Here is a 25878-nt window from a genome sequence, read left to right on the forward strand (position 1 = left end):
TGACAGAATTTTAACCGTTGATGTAGACCCGAATTAACTCATTAATCATCCTTTCCTCACCCTCTGTAGCTAATGTGTGATGCAGTGATGGATTGTGACACGGTGGCACAGTGACAGGTGGCACAGTGCATTGCTGCCTAAGCTACAGGGAACTGGGTTCAATTCCCGGCTTGGGTCTGTGTGGAGTTTGCACGTTCTCCCCCGTGTCTGCGTGGGTTTCCTCCAGGTGCTCCGGTTTCCTCCCACAGTCCAAAGGTGCGCGGGTTTGGTGGATTGGCCATGCTAAATTGATCCTTAGTGTCCGGGTGTCTAGCAGGATGAATACCTGGGGTTACGGGGATTGGGCCTGGGTGGGATTGTGGTCAGTACAGACTTGATGGTCCAAATGGCCTCTTCCTGCGCTGTAGGGATTCTATGATTCAATTAAGCTTGTAGACTGAAGTGCTTCAAAAATATGATTTGCTTCTTTAATAAACTATTACCAACACACTGATTTGGGAATTGATGTAATTCGTTGCTTTGTCTTTCAATCTACTTAACACCTCACTCAATTAGCCATTGAGCACAGGGGGAGGCTGAACATTGAGTTTCCGAAGGTTGTTTTCTTCAGCTGTGGTGAGCCATCTTCACTCAGTCTGGTTCTTCGCTGATATCCACACAGACACACAGAGAGACACACACAGAGACACACAGAGACACAGAGACGCAGAGAGACACAGAGAGACACGGAGACACACAGAGACACACAGAGACACACAGAGACACACAGAGACACGGAGACACAGAGAGACACACAGAGACTCACAGAGACACACAGAGACACACAGAGACACGGAGACACACAGGGACACAGAGACACACAGAGACACGGCGAGACACACAGAGACACACAGAGACACGGAGACACAGAGAGACACGGAGACACACAGGGACACGGAGACACACAGGGACACAGAGACACTCAGAGACATAGAGACACAGAGAGACACACAGAGATACAGAGAGAGAGACACACAGCGACACAGAGACACAGAGATATCCAAGCCTCAGCCAACCTGGAGCAGCTGAGGTCAACAGACAGGGTCACGATGGACAGGGTCACACAGTTCCAACTGGGAGGCACCATTTCCCTTCTTCCATCTTGGATTGGGTGTCAAACTGAATGAATGGTCTCAATCGGGGCAGTCATAGGAACATAGCAACATCGGATTCAGGAGCAGAAATCGGCCAGTCAGTCCTTTGAGCTGCTCCACCATTCAATCAGATCATGGCTGATCCCGGAATCAATCCGGTGATCCTCCTCTGAGCTGCCTCCAATGCCACCAGATCCCTCCTCAAATAAGGAGACCAAAACTGGACACAATGCTCCAGATGTGGTCTCACCAACACCCTGTACAATTGCAGCAACACTTCCCTACTTTTATACTCCAGTCTTCTTGCAATAAATGTCGACATCCCATTTCCTTTTTTTATTACGTGCTGGACCTCCATCAGGCAGACTCAGAGAAAACAGTCATGTTGTTAACTCCTGAGCAGTAATCACCATCGCTAACAGCAGCCATTACTAAAGCAGGATGTGGGAGCAATTTTAAACACATCGACACTCCTCGCCCCCCCCCAACTCATCAAATGAATCCTCAGTCTTCTCGGAGTTCCTCTTAAGCTGCAGACCAGCACACTGAGCTGGCTGTCTGCCTTAACCTCGCGCTCTCAAATCTTCACGCGACTTTGACCCAACTCCCAAGTTTTCCCATTAATCGATCATGGCAAATCCAGGACTCCGGATTTAGAATCCCGTGGATAAAACAAACTCACTCAACAACGGCAGTCACAACATGCTCGGCAAGGGGGGCGGAACAGTGGTTAGCACTGCTGCCTCACAGCGCCAGGGACCCGGGTTCGATTCCCGGCTCGGGTCACTGTCTGTGTGGAGTCTGCACGTTCTCCCCCCGTGTCTGCGTGGGTTTCCTCCGGGTGCTCCGGTTTCCTCCCATAGTCCAAAGATGTGTAGGTTAGGTGGATTGGCCATGCTAAATTAGTGTCAGGGGGATTAGCAGGGTAAATATGTGGGGTTACGGGGAACAGGGCCTGGGTGGGATTGTGGTTGATGCAGACTCAATGGACTGAATGGCCTAGTGCTGCACTGTAGGGGTTCTAGATAAGGCATTGCCCCCCCCCTCCGCCCCCCCCCCCCCCCCCCGCCCCCACCACCCCCCACCCTCCCCAGCCACCATCTTGGGTTTGATCCAATGCTTGAACTTAGCCAAAGGGCCCTTTACAAATTGAGCAATAATCATCCCCTGTCTTTAATAAGGCAATTAGCTGAACAGAGTGATTGCCATAGCGATGCGCGATTAATTCACTCGAGATGCTCGATCGTACTCGGGAAATAAAGGCTTTTATTAGCAACAAGAATGGAGCATACTGCTTAACAATACAATCCCAGACTAAAGGGTCACTAGGAAGTGCAGTGACCTTTATACTCCTGTAGGAAGGCGGAGCCAACCAGAGTGTAACACAGAACAATGCCAACAGGTGGAACACCCCAACCCTAACCCCAACAGTAACAAGAGTAACATATGTACAAGTACCCATAGTGATAACCATCTATGGTTCAGTACCCATAGTGATAACCATCTATGGTTCACCACACATAGCACGCATTTCCTGACACATCGATGGGTACCCAAGACCTTTCCTTCATTAGCCTGATGGGATAGAATGCGAGTGAGGGGAAAGGGCCACTGTGTGCATGCCCTGATGAGGAAAGGGGCTGCATGGCATAGGCTGGTGATCTCAGCATTGAATCAGAAGAGACAGGGTAACAAACCATGCCTCATCTCATCAATGCAGTTTTTTATTATTCCTTCGTGGGACACGGGCATCACTGGCTGGGCCAGCATTTCTTGCCCATCCCTGGCCCCTTGAACTCAGTGGCTTTTTAGGCCATTTCAGAGTGCAGATGAGAGTCAAACACATTGCTTTCACTCTGGAGTCACACGTAGCCCAGACCAGGTAAGGACTCTCACCAACTTTTACAGATGCACCATAGAAAGCATCCTTTCCTGGTTGTATCACAGCTTGGTACGGCTCCTGCTCTGCCCAAGACCGCATGAGCTACAAAGGGTTGTGAACGTAGCCCAGTCCATCACTCAAACCAGCCTCCCATCCATTGACTCTGACTACACTTCCCACTGCCTCGGAAAAGCAGCCAGCATAATCAAGGACCCCACGCACCCCGGACATTCTCTCTTCCACCTTCTTCTGTTGGGAAAAAGATATAAAAGTCTGAGGTCACGTACCAACCGACTCAAGAACAGCTTCTTCCCTGCTGCTGTCAGACTTTTGAATGGACCTACCTTATATTAATCTGATCTTTCTTTACATTCTAGCTATGACTGTAACACTACATTCTGCACTCTCTCCTTTCCTTCTCCCCTACGTACTCTATGAACAGTATGTTTTGTCTGTATAGCGCGCAAGAAACAATACTTTTCACTGCAGCGCAATACATAGGACAAAAATAAATTGCCCTTGAATGAGTGGCTTGCGAGGCCATTTCAGAGGGCAGTTGAGAGTCAACCACATTGCTGTGGCTCTGGAGTCACATGTCGGCCAGACCGGGTAAGGACGGAGATTTCCTTCCGTAAAGGACATTGGTGAACCAGATGGGTTTTTCCGACAATGGTTTCATGGTCATCAGTAGATTCTTAATTCCAGATTTTTTTATTGAATTGAAATTCGGCCGTGGCGGGATTCGAATCCGGGTCCCCCAGAACATTAGCTGAGTTTTTGGATTAATAATCTAGCGATGACAGCATTAGGCCATCATCTCCCCTCATTAGTTGTCCCAATTCAAGGTCTTTGAGGAGCTCCTCTAGTCCTTTCGGGAAGCAAGCATGAGATAAGGTGCCTCTCAAGGGGATGGCATTCAGATGGGTGTTGTGAGTGTCAGCAGGGCCTGGTTTGGGGGTGAGGGGTGAAACAGCTGGAAGTGTTGGTGGGGCCACGCGTAGAGCTTTGCGAGCGACTGCACAATTATTTGATTAGACGTCAATACCTTTCAGGGATGAGCAATAGCAGATTGTTGTAGTGGGGTCGGGTCGGGTAGAGTGGCGACATTGGGAGTTGAACAGTGCACACAGGGAGGCTAATGAGGACACTAATTACTCTGAATGGGCCGGCTCCCACAGGACAACAGAGTGTCAGCATTCAGTGCCATGAACAGTGAGTTCCTGAGTGAAATGCTCAGCGTTCCACTCCAGTTGTCTCCCGGGGCTGTGTCCGGGTGGGACATGTGCAATGGCGCCAATAAACTGCCCTTTTATTGGGCGCAAGACACAAGGTCGCCTCCACGTCCGAGATCTTTCACAGCCACAGCCAGTTGGGAGTTTCAAAACCAACGCCTCTACATTCTCAGAAGACTAGGGAAATTTGGCATGTCAGCTACGACTCTCACCAACTCTTACAGATGCAACATAGAAAGCATCCTTTCTGGTTGTATCACAGCTTGGAATGGCCCCTGCTCTGCCCCAGACCACAAGGAACTACAAAAGGCCGTGAATGTAGCCCAGTCCATCACGCAAACCAGCCTCCCATCCATTGACTCTGTCTACACTTCCCGCTGTCTCGGGAAAAGCAGCCAGCATAATTAAGGACCCCACGCACCTCGGACATTCTCTCTTCCACTTTCTTCCTTCGGGAAAAAGATACAAAAGTCTGAGGTCACATACCAACCGACTCAAGAACAGCTTCTTCCCTGCTGCCATCAGACTTTTGAATGGACCTAACTCGCACTAAGTTGATCTTTCTCTGCACCCGAGCTATGACTGTAACACTACATTCTGCACCCTCTCCTTTCCTTCCCTACGAATGGTATGCTTTGTCTGTATAGCGCGCAAGAAACAATACTTTTCACTGTATCCCAGTACATGTGACAATAATAAATTAAATCAAATTTTAAAATGTGTGCCTACGGGGTTAGGGCGGAGTGTGGGCTGGTGTTCTGTCGGAGAGCTGGCACTGACCCATTGGGCCAAACGGCCTCCTTTTGCATTGTCGGGATTCTATGTGTACCCTCCAATATTTGCTCAAGTTGTCCAGAAGAAGTTCCTCCAAGATGTTGGATAGAAACTTTTCTCAAGATGCTACCAAAGCAATGACTGTGATCACAATCTCAGAATCGTTACGGTGCAGAAGGCGGCCATTTGGCCCATCGAGTCTGCAGCAACTCTCCAAAGGAACACCATGACTTAGTGCCGTTCCCCTGCCTTTTTCCCGTACCCCTGCCTTTCCCCCAAACCCCAGCTGAGGTCTAACTCGTATCTTGTATAAAGTCACCATAACCTCCTTGTACTCTGTCTCTCTATTAATAAAGCCCAGAATAGTATTTGCTTTATTGACTGCTCTGTCCACCGGTCCTGCAATCTGCACTGACCTGCGGTCTATACACCCAGATCCCTCTGCTCCTGCACCCACTTTAAGAATTTTACCCTTATTTTATATTGTGTCTCTCTTTTTTTCCCACCAAAATGCGTCACCTCACACTTCTCCGCAATGAACTTCATCTGCCACCTCTCTGCATACTCCATCAACGTGTCTGTGTCCTTGTGAAGTTTTACACCATCCTCTTCACTGTTTACAATACTTCCAAGTTTTGTGTCATTCGCAAACTTTGACATTATCCCCTGCTCACCAAGATCTGGATCATTACTATATATCAGAGTTTGTGATTATAAACAACATCACTCCTCCCATTAAAATGACAGCAAGAAGATCAGACTTCTCAATTATCATAAATATATACAAAATAAAAAATACTTTTATAAATGTGTCTCTGTTTGTGCCGATTACGCAAAAGTGAGCGATTATTTTGTGCTTTAAGTCTTTGGCAGAATAAGAATGTTTCTCGGGTTTCCATCAGTAGTTAAGTTGGGGCATCATGATCAGCACGGGATTGGAGGGCCGAATGGCCTGCTCCTGTGCTGGACTTTTCTTTATCCTCGGGAATGAAAAGGGTTCCGTGGCCGGAGAAGTTTGGGAAACCCTGGATTATATTAATTCTGGGAGAAACACCTTTCTTTGCGGACAATCCAATGCGAGGTTATTTTGCAAATTCATTACAGGCTTGAGTTTTTAGTTACCAAGAAACCCTTAAGATTGTCGACATTTAAATATTCTAAGGGGCTTCGTTGAATCTGTCTGTTTACTTCAGGGATTTTTTTTCAAAACTACCTCAGGTCGGGGGCGGCACGGTAGCACAGTGGGTTAGCACTGCTGCCTCACAGCACCAGGGAGCCGGGTTCACTGCTGCCTCACAGCACCAGGGAGCCGGGTTCACTGCTGCCTCACAGCACCAGGGAGCCGGGTTCACTGCTGCCTCACAGCGCCAGGGAGCCGGGTTCACTGCTGCCTCACAGCACCAGGGAGCCGGGTTCACTGCTGCCTCACAGCACCAGGGAGCCGGGTTCACTGCTCCCTCACAGCACCAGGGAGCCGGGTTCACTGCTGCCTCACAGCACCAGGGACCCGGGTTCACTGCTGCCTCACAGCACCAGGGAGCCGGGTTCGATTCCCGGCTTGGGTCACTGTCTGTGTGGAGTCTGCACGTTCTCCCCGTGTATGCGTGGGTTTCCTCCGGGTGCTCCGGTTTCCTCCCACACTCCAAAGATGTGCAGGTTAGGTGGATTGGCCAAGCTAAATTGCCCATTAGTGTCCAAAGGTGTGCGGGTTAGGTGGATTGGTCATGCTAAATTGCCCCTTAGTGTCCAAAGGTGTGTGGGTTAGAGGGATTGGCCATGCTAAATTGCCCCTTAGTGTCCAAAGGTGTGTGGGTTAGAGGGATTGGCCATGCTAAATTGCCCCTTAGTGTCCAAAGGTGTGTGGGTTAGAGGGATTGGCCATGCTAAATTGCCCCTTAGTGTCCAAAGGTGTGTGGGTTAGAGGGATTGGCCATGCTAAATTGCCCCTTAGTATCCAAAGATGTGCAGGTTAGGAGGATTGGCCATGCTACATTGTCCCTTAGTGTTTAAAGATGTGCAGGTTAGGTGGATTGGCCATGCTAAATTGCCCCTTAGTGCCCAAAGATGTGCAGGTTAAGTGGATTGGCCATACTAAATTGCCCCTTAGTGTCCATAGATGTGTAGGCTAGGTGGATTGGCCATGCTAAATTGCCCCTTAGTGTCCAAAGATGTGCAGGTTAGGTGGATTAGCCATGCTAAATTGTCCCTTAGTGTCCAAAGATGTGCAGGTTAGATGGATTTGCCATGCTAAATTGCCCCTTAGTGTCCAAAGATGTGCAGGTTAGGTGGATTGGCCATGCTAAATTGCCCCTTAGTGTCCAAAGATGTGCAGGTTAGATGAATTGGCCATGCTTAATTGCCCCTTAGTGTCAGGGGAACTAGCTAGGGTAAATGCCTGGGGTTGTGGGGATAGGGCCTGGGTGGGATTGTGGTTGCTGCAGACTCGATGGGCCGAATGGCCTCCTTCTGCACTTTCGGGATTCTATGATTCCTTCTATGGGGGGATTGTACAGTTTCTCACTTCAGTTATCCTGAACTAAATGAGATAATCGCTTCAGTGTTTTTTTAAGGATTTCCTTGACTGTGAGAAACTGGCGATATTCCCACTGTTTGGAGAAACACAAGTCAACCGTAGCAGGCACCAGGAAGCGGTTGTGTACCCATAGTTACCTCCTAGCCTGGCATCAGAGACACCACTCCTAAAACATTGGCTGCATAGAATATCTACTAGAATCCAAAACATTCTTTTATGTTGCACAGGGTTCAGGCTCCTGATCATCACCTCCTGAAAATTTGGCAAGATTTTGATGTTGGCATTGTCTGCTATGAATAATTTGAGCTCATGCTGCAGGGTCAGAGGTCAAACTGTCTGACCTCTTAGATAGGCCTGAGAGATCATAGAACCATAGAAACCTTACAGTGCAGAAGGAGGCCATTCGGTCCATCGAGTCTACACCCACAACAATCCCACCCCAGGCCCTATCCCCCTAACCCCACAGATTTAGTCATTAGGTCATAGAGGTTTACAGCAGGGAAACAGGCCCTTCGGCCCAACTTGTCCATGCCGCCCGTTTTTTTAAACCCCTAAACTCATCCCAATTGTCCGTATTTGGCCCATATCCCGCTATACCCATCTTATAAGACGTTCCGACTCCTGTATTCAATGTTCTGACCAATGAAACCAAGCATGCCGAATCACTTCTTCACTATTCTGTCCGCCTGTGACTCCACTTTCAAGGAACTATGAACATGTGCCCCTAGATCTCTTTGATCTGTAACTCTCCCCAACGCCCTATCATTAACTGAATAAGTCCTGTTCTGGTTCAATCGACCAAAATGCATCACCTCGCATTTATCTAAATTAAACTCCATCTGCCATTCGTCAGCCCACTGGCCCAATTGATCAAGATCCCGTTGCAATCCGAGATAACCTTCTTCACTGCACACTGTGCCACCAATCTTGGTGTCATCTGCAAACCTACGAACCATGCCTCCTAAATTCTCATCCAAATCATTAATATAAATGACAAATAACAGTGGACCCAGCACCGATCCCTGAGGCACTGAGATTTACCTCGTTAATCCCTCTAACCTACACATCCAGGGACACTATGGGCAATCTAGCATGGCCAATCAACCTAACCCACACATCATTGGACTGTGGGAGGAAACCGGAGCACCCGGAGGAAACCCATGCAGACACGGGGAGAACGTGCAAGCTCCACACAGACAGTGACCCAAGCCGGGAATCGAACCCAGGTCCCTGGAGCTGTGAGGCAGCAGTGCTAACCACTGCGCCACCCCGCCGTAGAGAATTACTGTGGGACCATTGTGGGATCTCACAGTGCCATCTCGTAACAATGATTACAAAACAAATTCTTCACTAGCCATGAAACAGTCCAGGACTTTGTGGAGCCAGAAGAAATGTGCTCTAAATACATCCCGTCCTTTACTTATTGTGAGAAGGGAGGGGGGAAGGGGTGGGAGGAAAGGTAACTTTAAATCATTAACTATCAAGGCTCCAGGTTCAGTAATATTCAGAACTTCAAATTCTCACTCTTGTTTCCAAACCCTCCCCCATCGCCGTAATCTCCTCGAGCTCCAGAGCTCTCCGCAATATCTCACTTCCCCAATTCTACATTCCTGTGCATTTTCCGTATTCATGGCTCCACCGTTGGTGACAGTGTTTTCAGTTATCCTGGCTCCCAAGCTCTGGGGTTTCCCTTTCACATCTCTCCGCCTCTGTACTTCTCTTTAATGGGAGGTTAAATGTGAGGTTATCCACTTTGGTAGCAATAATAGGAAGGCAGATTATTATTTGAATGGGTGTAAATTGAGAGAGGCGGATACTCAGCGAGACCTTGGAGTCCTCGTGCATCAGTCGCTGAAAGTAAGCGCGCAGGTACAGCAGGCAGTAAAGAAGGCAAATGGTATGTTGGCCTTCATAGCGAGAGGATTTGAGTATAGGAATAGGGATGTTTTGCTGCAATTGTACAGGGTGTTGGTGAGGCCACACCTGGAGTATTGTGTGCAGTTTTGGTGTCCTTATCTGAGGAAGGATGTCCTTGCTATAGAGGGAGCACAGCGAAGGTTTACCAGGCTGATTCCTGGGATGGCAGGTCTGTCATATGAGGAGAGACTAAGTCGGTTAGGATTATATTCACTGGAGTTTAGAAGAGGGATCTCATAGAAACTTATAAAATTCTAACAGGGTTAGACAGGGTAGATTCAGAAAGAATGTTCCCGATGGTGGGGGAGTCCAGAACTAGGGGTCATAGTTTGAGGACAAAGTTATGTGCAAACTCCACATAGACAATGACCCGAGGCCAGGAATTGAACTCAAGGATAAACCTTTTAGAACTGAGGTGAGGAGAAATTTCTTCACCCAGAGGGTGGTGAATGTGTGGAATTCACTCCCACAGAAAGTAGTTGAGGTCAAAACGTTTTCAAGAAGAAATTAGATTTTGCTCTTGGGGGCTAAAGGGATCGAGGGATATGGGGGGGAAAGGGAGGATCAGGATATTGAATTCGATGATCAGCCATGATCAAGATGAAATGGCGGAGCAGGCTCGAAGGGATTACTGTTAAAACTTCAATATCATCTCCGGTTGTGGAATTAATCAGGTGGTTCATTAAGTTTCATTTTGTAGCGGTCAGAAAATAATTCTGCAGATTTTTCTCTCCTAATCATATTTCAAATCTAGCGTTTGATCTGGAGTATTGCACACCAAGAGTATTGTGTGCAGTTTTGGTCTCCTTTTCTGAGGAAGGATGTTCTTGCTCTCGAGGGAGCGCAGCGAAGGTTTACCAGGCTGATCCCGGGGATGGCGGGACTGATGTATGAGGAGAGATTGACTAGGTTAGGATTGTTTTCGCTGGAGTTCAGACGAATGACGGGGGATCTCATAGAGACTTATAAAATTCTAACAGGACTAGACAGGGTTGATGCAGGGAGGATGTTCCCGATGGTGGGGGAGTCCAGAACCAGGGGTCACAAGTCCGAGGATTCGGGGGAGACCATTTAGGACGGAGGTGAGGAGACATTTCTTCACCCAGAGAGTGGTGAGCCTGTGGAATTCATTCCCACAGGAAGTAGTTGATGCCAAAACATTGAATGTATTCAAGAGGCGGCTGGATACAGCACTTGGAGCGAATGGGATCAAAGGTTATGGGGGGAAAGCAGGATTAGGCTATTGAGTTGGATGATCAGCCATGATTGTGATGAATGGTGGAGCAGGCTCGAAGGGCCGAATGGCCTCCTCCTACTCCTATCTTCAACGTTTCTATGTTAAAACAGCAGTTCCCATTGGACAGGATTTTTCCAGCAGCCAAGGCATTGGCCACAAGCAAGATCTTCCCACTGATACCCGTGGCGTTTTGCTTGGCTCACTCATCCCGTCACCGGGAAACCCGCTGTAGGCGGGGCAGGGTGTCACCTCCTGATCCTGCCAGCGGGAACGCCCAGAAAATGCCACCCACGATCTTCACTGCTGATCAAAATTCAGCACTTTGCATTTCGAGCTTTGGGTTTTGATGTCGGTCAGTTTTCTTTCAAAATATCTCTCTTCCTTTCAGAAGAAAGTTCTTGTTTGCCTTTCTTGCCTTTGGAAGGTGGCAGTTTTAAAAGCAGTTTCTGCCGGTTTGAAGTTCTGAACACTATTTTATCATTAAGAGCTTCAAGTTCCTCAGTGAGCAGATCACCAACAACCTGTCCTGGTCCCCCCATGCCGACACTATAGTTAAGAAAGCCCCACCAACGCCTCGACTTTCTCAGGCAGCTAAGGAAATTTGGCATGTCAGCTACGACTCTCACCAACTTTTACAGATGCACCATAGAAAGCATCCTTTCTAGTTGCTTGGTATGGGCTCCTGCTCTGCCCAAGACCGCAAGAAACAGTCGTGAATGTAGCCCAGTCCATCAAACCAGCCTCCCATCCATTGACTCCGTCTACACTTCCCGCTGCCTCGGGAAAAGCAGCCAGCATAATCAAGGACCCCACGCACCTCAGACATTCTCTCTTCCACCTTCTTCCGTCGGGAAAAAGATACAAAAGTCTGAGGTCACATACCAACCGACTCAAGAACAGCTTCTTCCCTGCTGCTGTCAGACTTTTGAATGGACCTACCTAATATTAAGTTGATCTTTCTCTACACCCTAGCTATGACTGTAACACTACACTCTGCACCCTCTCCCTTCCTTCTCCCCAGGTACTCTATGAACGGTATGCTTTGTCTGTGTAGCGCGCAAGAAGCAATACTTTTCACTGTATCCTAATAAAGGTGACAATAATAAATCAAGTCAAAAAAATTAAAGAGACATCTTTGGGATGATATTCACCACAAGCTGAAATGTTGGCCGTGATTCTCCCATCGTGACCCGCAACTTTTCTGTCTGGTCGCGGTGGGAGACACGCGTCTCCGGCCTTGATCCGGGATATGCGCATGCGTCAGGAACGCATGCGCATCTCCCAGAGTCGGAGAACAGTCGGAGACCAGACAACTCTGGAAACCGGTGGGAAGGCAGGTAGGTAATTTAAATCTTTTCTGCATGTATTTTAAATATTTATATAAATTAGTTATCGGGACCTGAAAGGTCCCGCTCGAATCTCCCACCCCGCCAGGAGTACTTCATTCTGGTGGGGTTCAGACTAGCTCCCCACGTTCGGGGAACTAGCGGGAGACCCCACTGGAATGAAGGGGTGGCAATCAGGGTCCCCCCATGAGGTCGGGCAGTCGGGCGGGGGGTGCCCCCTGGGCATGGACACCCTGGCAGTGCCAGCCTGTGTCCCTCTGGCACTGCTCAAGGGGCAAAGTGCCCATGCCTGGGGGCACCTTGGCACTGCCCATCATGCATCAAGCAGTGCCAAGGGGATGGGGCCTATTGTGGGCGGCGGGGCCTTGGGATGGTCGGTGGGGGTGGAGGGTCCCGCCGCCACTCTGCAGACAGGATCGGCCTGGGATGGAGGGAGGGCAGCAATTGGGGCGGGCTGGTGGCGGGGGGGGGGGTGGGGTGGATTGGTCTGCTGGGGGAGTCTGACCCCGGGGGGGGTCAGCAGTGAGGGGGGGTGGGGGGATCTCCACTGCTGGGGGGGGTGGTGGGCTGTGCATTGGAGCACTCCAGGGCAGGGGTGTCAGGACTGGCCCAGGAATTGTTGTGGGGGCCGTGATCGGGCTGTGGGGGCGGGGGGGGGGAGGGGGCAGGAGGGGCAGCACTGTGGGGGTCCCAGGCTGGCAAACAGGGAGACTGACAGATCGGGACCACTGCACATGCACAGAGTTCCCGAACTGTCAAACTCCAGCGTGAATAGGCCCCACCCTCCCTGGGTTTTTAATGAGATTCACAACTGGGACCTCTTAGGTGCACAGAGTGCGGAGATTCAGGTGAGAAGTTGACCTATCAGAACTGGCGCAATCTATAGTGTAGGTTAGATGGGCTTTAGATTGGTTTCACTGGTCGGTGCAACATTGAGGGCCGAAGGGCCTGTACTGCGCTGTAATGTTCTATGTTCTATGTTCTATGTTCTAGACCAGTTTACCCACCAATTTAGCACTTTTGGGAGAATCGCGGCCGTTATGTCTATCACTCTCTGCAGAAGCTGCCTGATCTACTGAGTATTTCAGCATTTTTATTTTGATTGCAGCTTTTGATTTTTTGGTGTTCAACTTTGTCCCCTCAAATAGCCAGACCAAATCGCAGAGCTTTTCACAACAGCTGCTTATTCGAGCTGTATAACAAGGACTCAGGAAAGCCAGCTAGTGGCCAGCCAGAGTCCAGAATTCAGGATTACACACCCAGATATACTTTCAGATTCGATTACAAGTCATTAACATATACCCAGCTAGGTATGGGAGTTATCTCTATCCGCTCACAGCTATTGATTGAGGTTGCATCATGCATAAGATACTAATGTTAAACAATATTCAATCCACATGAATATTTCATAGAATCATAGAATCCCTATAGTGCAGAAAGAGGCCATTCTGCACTGAACACAATCCCAACCAGACCCAATTCCTGTAACACTTCATATTTACCCTGCTAGTCCCCCCTGACACTAGGGTTAATTTAGCATTACCAATCAACCTAACCCGCACATCTTTGGAGTGTGGGAGGAAACCGGAGCACCCGGAGGAAACCCACGCAGACACGTGGAGAACGTGAGGCCGGAATTGAACCCGGGTCCCTCTCGCTGTGAGGTAGTAGTGCTAACCACTGTGTCACCATGCCACTCCACTACACCATCATACCGCCACTTGTACACTATACAGACAAAGCATACCATTCATAGAGCTAATAGGGGAGAAGGAAAGGAGAGGGTGCAGAATGTAGTGTTACAGTCATAGCTAGGGTGTAGAGAAAGATCAACTTAATATAAGGCAGGTCCATTCAAAAATCTGATTTAATCTTGTTAGCTGATCTAGTCCATTAATCTCACAACTTGTTGTCCTTACCATTCTAGCTCGATCCTTAATCAACAGGGGTGTGTGGAATCTGGCTTCAGCATTCCATGGGCCAAGGAGGGAGAACATCAGCCAGGGTGACCCTGGCTTCAGACCCTGGCTTCAGCTGGCTTTAATTCTGTGGAGCGAAGGGGTTTGGAGGGAGTTAGAATGTGAACTCTTGCGTCTGGGGATGTGCAATGACTTTCTGTTTTTGATACCTCCCAGTTGTAGCCAGGAGCAATACATGTGATCACGGCACGTTAAACCTGTGCCAGGACCTGAATGTAGCCAACCGTTGCAGCATGGTGTCTCAGTGTGTGAAGACTGAATGGAGAAAGCCTAAAGTGGTAAGTGGTGTTGAGACCAATGTGATTGCGACATAAGGACAAGTTCTCTCCCACACTTACTAATGCTCCTTAATATTTGCTGTGGTTAGCTGACCCATAACTAATACAATATGTGGTTCTTTGTCATATACTTGTACATGTCCCTGTGTGCTGTTGATTTGTCTCTTGAGTTCAGTAATGTTAGTATACAGCAATAGTTCCAGGTTTGTGATCTTAACAGGAGTGGACGCACACTGTCCGATATCAATGTCAACATCCTTGGGGTTCCCACTGACCAGAAACTCAACTGGACTCACCACATAAACACAGTGGCTACAAGAACAGCTCAGAGGCTAGCGTTGGGCTCGTGGTATTATTATATTATCGCTAGATTGTTAATCCAGAACTCAGCTAATGTTCTGGGGACCCGGGTTCGAATCACGCCACGGCAGATGGTGGGATTTGAATTCAATTTTTAAAATCTGGAATTAGGAATCTACTGATGACCCATTGTCGGAAAAACCCATCTGGTTCCCTTTAGGGAAGGAAATCTACCGTCCTTACCCGGTCTGGCCGACATGTGACTCCAGAGCCACAGCAATGTGGTTGACTCTGAACTGCCCTCCAAGGGCAACTAGGGATAAATGCTGGCCAGTTTCTCAAATAAATATTTAATAAATTAAAATACAGCTACAAGTTTGCTCTCCACACTTTACTCCTCATGGGGTACAGCTCCCCCTTAACTCTCCCCACTTCACCAGGTTTAATAGTCACCACTCACACGCCATTACCATCCTGGGGGTTTCCATTGACCAGAAACTGAGCTGGACCCAGCCATATAAACACAGTGACTCCCAGAGCAGGTCAGAGGCTGGGAATCCTGCGGAGAGTAACTCACCTCCTGACTCCCCCAAAGCCTGTCCACCATCTACAAGGCACAAGTCAGGAGTGTGATGGATTACTCCCCACTTGCCTGGATGGGTGCGGCTCCAACAACACTCAAGAAGCTCGACACTCTCTGCTGGGGAATCCACAGTGGGGGGATTGCTGTCAACAGAACCCGATGATCCCAATGGCAGGAAAACCTGGGAAAAGCCTGTCCATTGTCTTTCCTCATTCTCCCGAACAAGATTAATTATTTCTGCAATTATTTATAGTGTTATAGGTTAATAGTTAAGCTGTGGGTACGGTGCATTCCAAAAGTTCATGACCACATTTTTGACAAAAGGATTTTTTTTTAACAGCCATTTTCTAAAAGGTGGCTCACCTTCCGGGAGTGGAGGGAACCAGAGAGACACTTCTATTGAGGCAACGGGCTGAGTTTGAAAAACAATCAGGAGTGACGTTACTGGAAAGCGATAATTTCATTGACTGGTAATTAACTGCTAATTTGAATTCCCTATTCCAAGTTATTTTCAGATTAAAAGTAATAGGAAGAAGTATTTTATAGATCAAGAACCTTAAAAACAGTTGACATCTTAAAACAAATTAAAAATAAAGTAGATAAACAGGGATGGAGGGTCAGGCGCTGTGTTTCATCTGCTTGATGTGGGAACTGGGGGACCCCATTGGGATTCCAAGTGTTGGTTGCTCGAGGAAGTCTGGATCAGAGCTGATGAGCTGGAGTCTGAGATTCGGACACTGTGACACATCATGGAGGGAGGGAGATACCTGAATGCTGTGTTTCAGGAGGCCATCCTTGGATTAACTACCACAAATTTGGCCAGTGATCAGGGACAGGAAAGTGTGACTGTGAGTGAGACAGGTAGACGGATCCAGGAGGTACATCCGTGGGACACAGGCGTCGCTGGCTGGGCCAGCATTTATTGCCCATCCTTAGTGGCCTGAAGGCAGTTGAGAGTCAACCACATTGCTGTGGCTCTGGAGTCACATGTAGGCCAGACAGGGTAAGGATGGCAGATTTCCTCCCCGAAAGGGAACCAGATGGGTTTTTCTGACAATCGACAATGGTTTCATGGTCATCAGTAGATTCTTAATTCCAGACATTTTTTATTGAATTCAAATTCCACCATCTGCCGTGGCGGGATTCGAACCCGGGTCCCCAGGACATTAGCTGAGTTTCTGGACTAATAGTCGAGTGATAATACCACTAGGCCATCACCTCACCCCTCAGCCCTTGTGTTTGTGCAACTGGTTGGAGATTCTTGCTCCCTGTCTGGACGAGAGCGGGGACTGTAGGGAAGATGAGCAAAATGACCACAGCACTGTGGCACAGGGAGCCATTCAAGACGGGGGGGGAGAGAGAAGAGAAATGTAATGATAATAGTATAATCAGAGACATAGGCCGGAATCTTACCATCTCGCTTGGGCGCGGCTCGTAAAATCCCGCCCGAGGCCAACAGAGAATTCCGTTCTGTGAACCCCGCCCGCCCCGATTCCAGGTGGGTCAGGTGGTAAACTTCCGGCCATAGACACTGTTTTCTGTGACAGGGATGGAGAGCCCTGTAGGTTGCGTAAACCCCAAAGCCCGATCTCACCCAACCTTCCTCATTCAGTCTGGGTCAGACAGGAACAATGCAGCAGCTCTGAAGCTCCAGCAAGGAAGTGTAAATGGAACTGTCGCCTTTGAGATATTCTATACAGACACTTCGACCAGCTTGTCACTCAAAAAGACATTTACCCGGGCGCTCTTAGTTTAGGAGACAGACAACGGATTGTGGTTCAAACTTAGTTTTATTAAAACACTTGCAAGTTAAAGAAACAATAAGATTCAGTAAACATTTGGGCTGACTGCCCGAAAAGCACATATGTGGCACGGTGGCACAGTGGTTAGCACTGCTGCCTCACAGCGCCAGGGACCCGGGTTCGATTCCCGGCTCGGGTCACTGTCTGTGCGGAGTCTGCACGTTCTCCCTGTGTCTGCGTGGGTTTCCTCCAGGTGCTCCGGTTTCCTCCCACAGTCCGAAAGACGTGCTGGTTAGATGCTAAATTCTCCCTCAGTGTCCCCGAACAGGAGTGTGGTGACTAGGGGCTTTTCACAGTAACTTCATTGCAGTGTTAATGTAAGCCTACTTATGACTAATAAATAAGCTTTACTTTATTTTATATGCTACTGTTCTGATGACGTTGCCAGGGCTGTTGGATTCAATTCATAGAATTATAGAATCGCTACAGCACAGAAGGAGGCCATTCAGCCCATCGAGCCTGCACCGACAACAATCGCACCCTATCCCCGTAACCCCATATATTTACCCTGCAATCCCCTTGAAACTAGGGTCCGTTTAGCATGGCCAATCCCCCTAACCTGCACGTCTTTGGACTGTGGGAGGAAACCGGAGCACCCGGAGGAAGCCCACGCAGACACGGGGAGAATGTGCAAACTCCACACCAACAGTGACCCAAGCTGGGAATCGAACCTGTGTCCCTGGCGCTGTGAGGCAGCAGTGCTAACCACTGTGCCACCGTGCAGCCCATGTCCCCCGTCGACTGACGAACTCAGGGTTTTCTTGGTATGAAGGTGGGACTCGCAAACCCTCTTCTACTGTCTCAGGTCACAGTAGGCCGGTCGAATCTTGGCTGTGAATTGTCTCAAGATGTCCATTTTTATCCCCCCCTCTCCAAGCCCTTCTGGAATGTTCTCCAGATTTCAGCTGATGGGGGTGACAGGGCGGAGCTCGCAGGACTCAATGAGGTTAGGCCCAGGTCATCCCAGGTGTACATATCTCCTTTCAGGATATGGTTAATAGCAGGGAATTCTGCTGAAACTGGGGAACACGCAATCATAATGTCTTTTTCTAATCTTCCAGCTGAGTATCTCATGATGGGTTTCAGGTCGTAACGACTCTCCCATTGTTACAGTCGAGCACCTCTGCTCAATATGCAAGAGAGGTCTGGACTGGTCCCTGTTAACTTGTAACCTGTGGTGTGACGATACTGTGCCTTTAAGAAATGTATTTTAATCGTGTTTCTCGGCAGGATGTTTTAGCCATTTAGACATTTTGTCGGCACCATGTTGTCTGTAGCCAGTGCCCTCTATTGTTACTGAAGCAGCATAATTGATATTTTAACCTGAACTAATGCAATGTTCTGTTGTTTTAGTGTTCCCCTGGAATTGCAGAGTAGATCTTGGTTGGGATGATTGACAGGTCAGGTCATATGACTGGGGACGGTTAAGCTTTCGTAGAGACTTACAGCTTAGTTGCTGTTTTCAGATGCTGTTTAGATTTGAGAGAGAGAGGTATCCTTTTCTATCTCTGAAGTCTAAAGATTGGGAGCCGCTAAAGACTCGGTTTACTTTTCTGTTTTGCTGTCTTGAGGATATATCCTTCTCTGAAAACTGCTGCTTGGATCTCTATCCAGAGGTGTAAAAAGCAAGAAATCTAGTATCAAGAGAGCATACCTGTTTTAGTACTAATTCTGAAGAAGGGTGTATGCCTTTGGAGTATTGCTTTTAAGATTGGAAGAACAGAGAAAGCTAGCTGTTAGGAGTTATACTGTGTCATGTTTAAGTCTTGGTAATTGGCAAAAGTTATGCTAATTCTTTTTGTTATATGTTAACTGTGTTCTTAAATCAACTTTGTTTGATAAAATCTCCCTCGTGGGTCACTTGAATCATACCTGGACTGGAACACCTTATGCTCACCAATGCCAAAATCAAATGTAAAACTTAGGGTCGAGGCTAACTTCACAAACATCTGGAATTTCTGGTCTGGATCTTAACAGCGGCAACCTTGCCCACGTTCCATCAGCGATGGATTAATTTTAAAGTGTCTAATATCATGTTGGGCCTAGCTGCTTAGCTGTTGGCCACTTTATGGGTGGCACAGTGGTTAGCACTGCTGCCTCACAGCGCCAGGGACCCGGGTTCGATTCCCGGCTCGGGGTCAGTGTCTGTGCGGAGTTTGCCCATTCTCCACCTGTCTGCGTGGGTTTCCTCCGGGTGCTCCGGTTTCCTCCCACAGTTGGAAAGACGTGCTGGTTAGGTGCTAAATTTTCTCTCAGTGTAACCCGAACAGGAGTGTGGCGACTGGGGGATTTTCACAGTAACTTCATTGCAGTGTTAATGTAAGCCTACTTGTGACACGAATAAAGTCAAGGAGGACACACCCCCAGCAGTAACTGCCATAAAGCAGGTGAGTTTAAGGGGACCATTGGAAGAGAGAAGGTAAGTGAACGGGAAGGACAAAGCAAACAACCCAGAAAAGGGAAAGCAAGAAACAAAGGAGTGGAAAAGTCAATGGGAGAGACAATGACCTTCAGGCTGGTGATGCATATTTCAGAAGCTACAATATTGATGCATCCAATTGCAGGGATGTACTACTTAGATTTAGTCAGAGATACAGTTTCTCCTGTAGTGCTGCCCTGCCTGCAGGAGAACACGCAGGTTCGGTTAGAAGATTAGGTTCGATCAGTGGGAAGCAGTCTGGCCAATGGAGTATAATGTGGGAAAATGTGACATTGCCCATTTTGGCAGGAAGAGTAAAAAGTAAAGGTGATTAAGCAAGTAGTTAAGAAGAAAATGAGTCTCTTTCTCTGAGAAAGGTAAAGTTTATTCATTAATTACCAGTAAGGCTTACATTAACACTGCAATGAAGTTACTGTGAAATTCCCCTAGCCGCCACAGCCCGTTTGGGTCAATGCGCCTAATTACAGTTATGGAAAGTGCAGACAGAGGTATCCCTTTCTGTCTTTGAGTTCTGGAGACTGGGAGCTGCCAGAGACTAAACATAGAAACTAGAAGCAGGGGGAGGCCATTCGGCCCTTCGAGCCTGCTCCGCCATTCATTTTGATCATGGCTGATCATCAAATTCAATATCCTGATCCCCCCCCTTCCCCCCATATCCCTCGATCCCTTCAGCCCCAAGAGCGAAGTCTAATTTCTTCTTGAAATCACACAATGTTTTGGCCTCAGCTACTTTCTGTGGGAGTGAATTCCACACATTCACCACCCTCTGGGTGAAGAAATTTCTCCTCACCTCAGTTCTAAAAGGTTTACCCCTTATCCTCAAACTATGACCCCTAGTTCTGGACTCCCCCCACCATCGGGACATTCTTTCTGAATCTACCCTGTCTAACCCTGTTAGAATTTTATAAGTTGCTATGGGAGCCCGTCTCACTCTTTATGCTCCAGCCTCTGAATTTCTGCTGTTTGAAAATACATACTTCTCTGGATCTCTGTCCAGAGGTGATAAAAGACTGGAAACCTAACATCCAGAGAATCATATCTGCTTTCTGTGCCAACTAGTTCTAAATGTGACAATACTGTACCTTTAAGAAATGTATACTAATGATGTTTCTCTGCAGTTTTATTTTCAAACAGGCCCTGGTGTTATTGGTGCCGTGATGTCTGTAACTGGTGTCCTCTAGTTGTTCCTGAAGCAATATAATGGGCATCTTGTTTATTTTTAATCTGGCCTAATGCAGTGCCTTGGGCTTTGAGAATCCTTTTGGAGTTGTTGGGTGGAGCATGATTGACAGATCAGGTGCTGTCTTTGGACAGTATTTTATTCCCCTCCAGGAAAAACCCAAGGATTACGCACGGCACGGTAGCGCAGTGGTTAGCACTGCTGCTTCACAGCTCCAGGGTCCCGGGTTCGATTCCTGGCTCGGGTCACTGTCTGTGTGGAGTTTGCACATTCTCCTCGTGTCTGCGTGGGTTTCCTCCGGGTGCTCCGGTTTCCTCCCACAGTCCAAAGATGTGCGGGTTAGGTTGATTGGCCAGGTTAAAAAAAAATTGCCACTTAGAGTCCTGGGATGCGTAGGTTAGAGGGATTAGCGGGTAAAAATATGTGGGGGTAGGGCCTGGGTGGGATTGCGGTCGGTGCAGACTCGATGGGCCGAATGGCCTCCTTCTGCACTGTAGGGTTTCTATGATTTAGTTTCATTTTGGCTCAGAATTTGTTAGACTGCAGACTGAAAGCAGTGTTTTTTGGTCTCTTTCTCTCTGGAGTGGGAATCCTGTGTTTTACTAGCGAGGAACGAGAGGCAAGCAGTGTCTCTATCTCCCTCTCCAGAGGCGATCTGAAAGTTCTAGGACTGGAAAGTCTCAGTGTTTTAATACAACATCTAAAGGAGCAACTTACAGCAGGTATTAATAAGCAGCAAAGTCCAGCATCACGTGAGCGTACTTGCTTCCTGTGCTACGCCTCGGACGTATGTTTGTAGGGATTGTTTGATTTGGAACAGTATACTTAGCTGTTAATGATTATACAAGATTATGGTTGTTCTTTTGTATTTGGTAGTAGTTATTATAATTTTACTGAGTTACTAAATAAAATTTGTTTGATAAATGGTTCCTAGTGGGTCACCTGAATCAGCTTTAACTTCAACACCTTCCAAGCCTTCCAAATTAAGAGACAAACAAGTAATTATTTCTTAACTTAACACTTCTAGTACCAACTCAAACAAACAGTTGCAACTCATTAACTCTTTACCGAACTTTAACTCCAACTGAACATCAACTCTCAACTGAACTTTAACTCTTCAAGTGAACTTTAACCGAACATCAACTTTAACTATGTAATTGAAAATAGATACTTAGAAACCCTACAGTACAAGAAAGAGGCCATCTGGCCCATCGAGTCTGCACCGACCACAGTCCCACCCAGGCCCTACCCCCATATCCCTACATATTTACCCGCTAATCCCTCTAACCTACACATCCCAGGACACTAAGGGGCAATTTTAGCATGGCCAATCAACCTAACCTGCACATTTTTGGACTGTGGGAGGAAACCAGAGCACCCAGAGAAAACCCACGCAGACACGAGGAGAATGTGCAAACTCCACACAGACAGTGACCCGAGCCGGGAATCGAACCCAGGTCCCTGGAGCTGTGAAGCAGCAGTGCCAACCACTGTGCCACCGTGCCACCCCCGGCAGTACCGAGAAATACTACCGAGAAATATCTTCAGTGTAGAATCTATCTTCTTGTTCTCTCTGAAGCATCCTTCAGGGTACAAGTCTTCTTGTGATGGTTGGTCTCTTCGAGTTATAACTGCCAACCAAATTATTGTCTTTTATCCACAATTCTCCATTGCTTCCGGAAGATTCTCAGTCAGCCAGCGATCTGTGTTGCCAGAAACTGATCACACGGCTCGAACATCCGGTGAAATTATTTTTGAATGAAGGCATTACACTTGGTTCAAACTGCATACTCCATACAAAGAAACCATAAGTCGGAGACGCATTGTCTGGGTCAATGTAAACAGCTCTCCTGATCTGACCAACACATGAAGCTTCAGATCACAGCTCCCGGACCAGGGCCTCTTTACGACCTGCATCTGGTTTTAATCTATAAGTTGACCAAAATTCCCAGCATGCTTAGCTCTCAGCCAGAATAGCCATTTTAAAGCCATTATTGTTGTTAAATCATTGCTGCAGCCGTCCTTTCTCTGTCTTCACATACCTGGAGTGAAACATCTTCTACTTAGCCTTGCCAAATTCAAAGTGCAAAACATATGGTCTCGGCAGACTTCATAAAATACCTTGGAGTTTCTGACCTGGATTATAACATAAAGAAGGGATATGTCTGTGAGGATACTGCTTGACTGGAACAACAGAGATAGCTAGCTGTTAAGAATGATACTTGGTGACATTAGTGTACCTTGAAGAAAGTTTTTTTTAATATCATGCTCTCTGGAGCTCACAGCCACAGCTGTTGTCATTGATGCAGGTTGTTGGCCAGATGCTACTTAAATGGGGTTTATTTATTTTTACACTGGGGTGTTTATGACCTTGCGTTGTCAGGAGGAAGAATGCTTGGAAGTCACATGAAAGGAGCTCATTCAGTTACAGTTCTGAGCTGCAGGTTTTTAGTTTCGAAGGGAGTGCATATCAGACTGAAAGCAGCGTCTCTCTCTCTCTCTGGGTTTTGGAAATTCTGCGGGTTAGCTGATCACCTTCCTGGACTAGAAAACCTGCTGTTGGTGGCTTGACCGCAGTCTACCTAGGGTTCTGGGACACTGTTCTGACATCAAACTGTTCTGGGTGTGTCAAGAGGACTACTAGAACTTCAATTCTCCAACCAAAGGACCCAATTCCAGCGTTATGTGAGCATTAGACTTTGCTGCGCTGACCCTTGTTTAAAGGGTTGTCTCCTGGAAAGTTTTGGTTTGACTGGAAGATCTTAGATATATTTGTTAAGGGTACATGATCGTAGTTGTTTTGTTTTTGTGCGTAATTGATAAAAGTTATTGCTAATTTTCTTATTATACATGTTAACTATATTCTTAATTAAACTTTGTTTGATAAAAACTCCCTGGTGGGGTCATTTGAACCATGATGAAATTCAACGTGGGCAAGTGCGAGGTCGTACACTTTGGAAAAAAGAATAGAGGCATGGACTATTTTCTAAACGGTGACAAAATTCATAATGCTAAAGTGCAAAGGGACTTGGGAGTCCTAGTCCAGGATTCTCTAAAGGTAAACTTGCAGGTTGAGTCCGTAATTAAGAAAGCAAATGTAATGTTGTCATTTATCTCAAGAGGCTTGGAATACAAAAGCAGGGATGTACTTCTGAGGCTTTATAAAGCACTGGTTAGGCCCCATTTGGAGTACTGTGAGCAATTTTGGGCCCCACACCTCAGGAAGGACATACTGGCACTGGAGAGGGTCCAGCGGAGATTCACACGGATGATCCCAGGAATGGTAGGCCTGACATACGATGAACGTCTGAGGATCGTGGGATTATATTCATTGGAGTTTAGGAGGTTGAGGGGAGATCTGATAGAAACTTACAAGATAATGAACGGCTTAGATAGGATGGACGTAGGGAAGTTGTTTCCATTAACAGGGGAGACTAGGACACGGGGGCACAGCCTTAGAATAAAAGGGAGTCACTTTAGAACAGAGATGAGGAGAAATTTCTTCAGCCAGAGAGTGGTGGGTCTGTGGAATTCATTGCCACAGAGGGCTGTGGAGGCCGAGACGTTGAGCGTCTTCAAGACAGAAATTGATAAATTCTTGATTTCTCGAGGAATTAAGGGCTATGGGGAGAGAGCGGGTAAATGGAGTTGAAATCAACCATGATTGAATGGTGGAGTGGACTCGATGGGCCGAATGGCCTTACTTCCGCTCCTATGTCTTATGGTCTTATATCTGGAGAGAAACATCTCATGCTTCCCCTAACCAAATTCAAGATGCAAAACTTATGATTCAGGCAGGCTTCATAAAACACTTTGGACTGTCTGACCTGAACCATAACAACTTTGTCATGTCAAAGTATTTTAATTGATAAAGTTTATGCCAATTCTTTTTGTTACATTCTAACTTTATTCTTAAATAGCGTTTCATTTGATAAAATCTTCCGAGTGGGTCAATTGGATCATTCGGCACAGTGGCACAGTGGGTTAGCACTGCTGCCTCACTGCGCCAGGGACCCGGGTTCGATTCCCAGCTCGGGTCACTGTCTGTGTGGAGTTTGCACGTTCTCCCCGTGTCTGCGTGGGTTTCCTCCGGGTGCTCCGGTTTCCTCCCACAGTCCGAAAGACGTGCTGGTTAGGGTGCTAAATTCTCCCTCAGTGTAACCCGAACAGGCGCCGGAGTGTGGCGACTAGGAGATTTTCACAGTAACTTCATTGCAGTGTTAATGCAAGCCTAACTTGTGACTCTAATAAATAAACTTTAAACAGATGGAAGAGTTTGGGGTGGAGACTGACAATGAGGAAATAATTTTGTTCTCCCGGTGTCTGCGTGGGTTTCCTCCGGGTGCTCCGGTTTCCTCCCACACTCCAAAGATGTGGGGGTTAGATGGATTGGCCGTGTTAAATTGCCCCTTAGTGTCAGGGGGATTAGTAGAGTTAATCATAGAAATCATCATAGAAACCCTACAGTGCAGAAGGAGGCCATTTGGCCCATCGAGTCTGCACCGACCACAATCCCACCCAGGCCCTACCCCCACATATTTACCCGCTAATCCCTCTAACCTACGCATCCCAGGATTCTAAGGGGCAATTTTTAACCTGGCCAATCAACCTAACCCGCACATCTTTGGATGTGGGAGGAAACCGGAGCACCCGGAGGAAACCCACGCAGACACGAGGAGAATGTGCAAACTCCACACAGACAGTGACCCGAGCCGGGAATCGAACCTGGGACCCTGGAGCTGTGAAGCAGCAGCGCTAACCACTGTGCTATCGTGCTATGGGGTTACGGGGATAGGGCCTGGGTGGGATATTCTGTCAGAGAGTCAGTACAGGCTCGATGGGCCAAATGGCCTCCTTCTGCACTGTAGGGATTCTATTCTATGTATTCTATACCTGGAGCGAGACACCTTATACTCACTGATGCCAAAATCAAAAGGAGAATTGGGGTCTAGGCTAACGTTTAAATGTACCTTGGAGTTTCTGATCTGGTCCCTAACACAACAAACTCTATTTTGTTTTTCAGGATGACGATACTTGCAAAGTATGTAAAACATTCATGGAGAAGGTCGCTGAGAGAGTGAAGAACAAATCGGAAAAGGTATAGATCACGGATCACAGGATGAGAGAAACCCAGAGATTCCAAACATTGATTCCAACAACCTGTCCTGATCCTTCCACACCGACACTATAGTTAAGAAAGCCCACCAACGCCTCTACTTTCTCAGGAGGCTGAGGAAATTTGGCATGTCTGTTACAACTCTC

Source organism: Mustelus asterias, unplaced genomic scaffold, assembly GCF_964213995.1.
Source record: "Mustelus asterias unplaced genomic scaffold, sMusAst1.hap1.1 HAP1_SCAFFOLD_920, whole genome shotgun sequence".
In the NCBI taxonomy this organism is placed as follows: Eukaryota; Metazoa; Chordata; class Chondrichthyes; order Carcharhiniformes; family Triakidae; genus Mustelus; species Mustelus asterias.